Here is a 5,000-nt window from a genome sequence, read left to right as displayed (position 1 = left end):
TAGACGCTTTAGGTGCGACCACCCGTGCTCCCAACTGAGCTTGCCGCTGCCGACAGAGGCCCGGGAGCGTGCTGTCGTGGCATTGCCGGCGGGAGACAACACGCGCCACCTACGGTGACCGGCAGCTCCAACGCCGGCGCCACAGAAGGACAAAAGCCCCACTTGGGTGCCGAAGCGAACTCTCCCAGCACAGCGCACGCGCCAACACGTCCGCACAGCTGCGATACAAACCACCTGCGAGAACCGCTGGGGCGACCGAGCAGCAGACGGCGTCGCGGCGCCGAGCGCCGGGCGGCGGCGCATCCTCAGCGCACAAAGTCCTCAATCGGACCAGCACACTGCAGATGGCCACCGCGCTTCGCACCGGGCCCGCGAGGACCTACTTTGGCCGCAAGGCGCCGCGAGCAGGGGGCGCCGGCGCGCAGCTGCGCCGCCTGCCGCGTCCGTCGGCCGGCGCGCCTGCCACTGGCCGCCCCCACCAGCCGGCTGTAGCGCGTGCGCCCACGCACCGCGCTGCCAGCACGCCGGGCGGCCCCCCCTCACCGGCCGGGGACGGTCCCACCCAGCCACCGCCGCGTATCGCCTCACACCCAGATCCCCTTTCACGTTCGTGGGCATGGTGGGTATCCCTGAAACAACCGGTTAATAGCTCGACCGATCGTCGCCAACACTGATTCACCTCTAGCGAGAACAACCGCACCACAACGGGTTACCAGTTGTTCATTTGCGTAACGTCACCAGCAAACGTACACGTCCATCGCCATTTGCAACGAGTATTGCATGCCTGTGTCAGGTGTCACAACACACTACGTCTGCCCACATAGACGCAACAACATGTGCACGCCTAGAGAACACGTGGAAGGTCGACCCCGTACGTATGCGGTGTCCATTGCGCGAACGACTGTCAGCCGGCCTCTGCAGCATGTCGCAGATGTGGAACACGGTGCAACATGCTATCACGGTGTGTGAGAAGAGACGACTACGTCCGAATACACGCTCCACTACATCAACAGACTGCTCATGCTGATCGCCATCCAGGGCGTCCGTTCCTCCCACACGTCTGTATGGCGTACCACACTGCAATCCAGCTCTTATAGGGAGACGACACGTAGCTGCGTGCACAATATTTGGACTGTATGGTCCGCCGTTGCTAGGCGCAGTCGTCATACGGCCACATGTGCCACGATGTATCATTCAGTACATACGGACCAATGTGCAGTACAGTTTGTGGGTTTTGCGTACATCGGCGGACAGGTGACAGGCCGTACCACAACGTAGGCTGAGTACGTCGGCATGCGAAGGGCGTTGAACATGCAAACTTCTCACCGACCAGCTTGCGAAGGCAGGGGGGAAGGGGGGGGGGCATGTACGTCCTGCTGCTATCCACATTACAGTGTATAGCAGGAGCATGTGGAAAGTCAGCAACACCTGCAAGGTGTTTAACATGACGCGATACACAGGGGACCGGGCAGTGCGAGTAGCGAACTATATTGCGAGGGTTGCGGTTAGGCAACACTACACTAATTTAACGAGTTGCATAACAATTACAGAGCAGGTTCAGCGACAACGTGCATCAGGTTAAGGCGCAATATAGTTTTGGTTACGGCGCACTTTAGGTTAGGTTAAGGCATATTATAGGTTAGGTTAAGGCATATTATAGGTTAGGTTAAGGCATATTATAGGTTAGGTTAAGGCATATTATAGGTTAGGTTAAGGCATATTATAGGTTAGGTTAAGGCATATTATAGGTTAGGTTAAGGCATATTATAGGTTAGGTTAAGGCATATTATAGGTTAGGTTAAGGCATATTATAGGTTACGTTACGGCACAACATGGGTTACGTTACGGCACAACATGGGTTACGTTACGGCACAACATGGGTTACGTTACGGCACAACATGGGTTACGTTACGGCACAACATGGGTTACGTTACGGCACAACATGGGTTACGTTACGGCACAACATGGGTTACGTTACGGCACAACATGGGTTACGTTACGGCACAACATGGGTTACGTTACGGCACAACATGGGTTACGTTACGGCACAACATGGGTTACGTTACGGCACAACATGGGTTACGTTACGGCACAACATGGGTTACGTTACGGCACAACATGGGTTACGTTACGGCACAACATGGGTTACGTTAAGGCACAAATTAGGTTAGGTTAAGGCACAAACTAGGTTAGGTTAAGGCACAAACTAGGTTAGGTTAAGGCACAACGTAGGTTAGGTTAAGGCACAACGTAGGTTAGGTTAAGGCACAACGTAGGTTAGGTTAAGGCACAAATTATGTTAGGTTAAGGCACAAATTAGGTTAGGTTAAGGCACAAATTAGGTTAGGTTAAGGCACAAATTAGGTTAGGTTAAGGCACAAATTAGGTTAGGTTAAGGCACAAATTAGGTTAGGTTAAGGCACAAATTAGGTTAGGTTAAGGCACAAATTAGGTTAGGTTAAGGCACAACGTAGGTTAGGTTAAGGCACAACGTAGGTTAGGTTAAGGCACAACGTAGGTTAGGTTAAGGCACAACGTAGGTTAGGTTAAGGCACAACGTAGGTTAGGTTAAGGCACAACGTAGGTTAGGTTAAGGCACAACGTAGGTTAGGTTAAGGCACAACGTAGGTTAGGTTAAGGCACAACGTAGGTTAGGTTAAGGCACAACGTAGGTTAGGTTAAGGCACAACGTAGGTTAGGTTAAGGCACAACGTAGGTTAGGTTAAGGCACAACGTAGGTTAGGTTAAGGCACAACGTAGGTTAGGTTAAGGCACAAATTAGGTTAGGTTAAGGCACAAATTAGGTTAGGTTAAGGCACAAATTAGGTTAGGTTAAGGCACAAATTAGGTTAGGTTAAGGCACAAATTAGGTTAGGTTAAGGCACAAATTATGTTAGGTTAAGGCACAAATTAGGTTAGGTTAAGGCACAAATTAGGTTAGGTTAAGGCACAAATTAGGTTAGGTTAAGGCACAACGTAGGTTAGGTTAAGGCACAACGTAGGTTAGGTTAAGGCACAACGTAGGTTAGGTTAAGGCACAACGTAGGTTAGGTTAAGGCACAACGTAGGTTAGGTTAAGGCACAACGTAGGTTAGGTTAAGGCACAACGTAGGTTAGGTTAAGGCACAACGTAGGTTAGGTTAAGGCACAACGTAGGTTAGGTTAAGGCACAACGTAGGTTAGGTTAAGGCACAACGTAGGTTAGGTTAAGCACAACGTAGGTTAGGTTAAGGCACAACGTAGGTTAGGTTAAGGCACAACGTAGGTTAGGTTAAGGCACAACGTAGGTTAGGTTAAGGCACAACGTAGGTTAGGTTAAGGCACAACGTAGGTTAGGTTAAGGCACAACGTAGGTTAGGTTAAGGCACAACGTAGGTTAGGTTAAGGCACAACGTAGGTTAGGTTAAGGCACAACGTAGGTTAGGTTAAGCACAACGTAGGTTAGGTTAAGGCACAACGTAGGTTAGGTTAAGGTACAATATAGGTTAGGTTAAGGTACAATATAGGTTAGGTTAAGGTACGATATAGGTTAGGTTAAGGTACGATATAGGTTAGGTTAAGGTACAATATAGGTTAGGTTAAGGTACGATATAGGTTAGGTTAAGGTACAATATGGCGTAGGTTCAGATACACATTGTTGTAGGGAAAGGTGTATTGGGGGGGGGGGGGGCGGCGGCAGGTTCGTTGATAGTGATTATCGTAATTGGATGCCTGCGGTATTATCTGATTTGTCACGTCAGGATGCACTTTTGGCTCATGACAGGCGGCGCTCCAATTCCATGGTTGTGGCAGATCTGTGTCTTTCATTCCTGCCATTGAATGTGTGCTGTGACAGGAGGCAGTATTGTGATGTTGGGTGCACCCCTGTGTAGGACATGTGTGGGTGTTCGTGGCTTAGCTGAGCAATGTGCGGATGTCGGAAGGGTGGGATATTGTGTTTTCTGGGTGGACCTCCCGGTCTGGTAATGATAGTGTGGATTGTGTCATGTGGCGGAGAGGATGCACTGGATGTTCTTCCATGCTGGTGGTTAGATATTGTGTGTGTGCCTGTTACAGGCAGAGAGTAGTGTGTGATAAGAGAGTAGTGTGTGATAAGAGAGTAGTGTGTGATAAGAGTGTCTGGCTGACGTGTGGTTCTCATTGTGTGCAGAGTCTTTCAGCATGTATAGGGACGGTTGTATACATTGTATTCTGATGGCTCTGCATCTATTACTCATCAGTGCCGTGTATACGGTTACTCTGGTTCCAGTCGAAACTGTTCTATCTCTGTACATTAGTGACACTGCGGCTCCACTATGTTGCCGCCCCTGTCGGCCGTTTCCCCCAGTGTATGGCTAATGATTATCAGCAATCAGTCTATTAGTCAATACCAGTAGTGTGACGACGTCAAATGTCCGGGATGGGGGAAGCTACACCCTTCCCGTGGGTCAGGGCCTAGAAAGACTCTTCCCACGCAGGAGACTCGGACTGTCGTTACTCTTCCGAGACATATATGTGCCCAGCGTTTTTTGCGACTGCGAGTGCAACGCCCACGGGTGCCGACATGGATGGGGCGCTTCCTAGCTGATGGCTCAGCATGAGAATCCGTACAGTGAGCAATGCGATCGCGTCTGTAGCTTGTACGTGGTACAGCTCGCAGCTCATGAATAGGGACAGCGGGAATGTCGCATATTGGAAATATCTCTTCATGAAACGCATGTTATAGGTGTGGATTGCACCTTACGAGTGCGGGAAACGTCCGCCGTTCATCCGCTGGCGATGCGAGTTTGGCGGTTGGGGTGGGGCACGAACGGGTGCAGGTGGTGTGATTGCCGGTCCACGACTTCGTGCGGCAGAGGCACTGGCGTATGGGTGCTGTGGTCGAGAGAGGCTGCATGCTTTGTGGGTGGCGTCGAAAGATGGGCACTGTGGGCCCATCGATGTCTTAGTCGGCTTGGCGTCCCATAGATGGCGGTATCGTCGTTGCAGGAGCTCATGCTGAGGGAGACCTACAGATGGCG

The sequence above is a fragment of the Schistocerca serialis genome, chromosome 4, assembly GCF_023864345.2.
Source record: "Schistocerca serialis cubense isolate TAMUIC-IGC-003099 chromosome 4, iqSchSeri2.2, whole genome shotgun sequence".
Taxonomy (NCBI): domain Eukaryota; kingdom Metazoa; phylum Arthropoda; class Insecta; order Orthoptera; family Acrididae; genus Schistocerca; species Schistocerca serialis.
The sequence above is the reverse complement of the archived record's forward strand: the minus strand, read 5'-3'. Positions refer to the sequence as shown.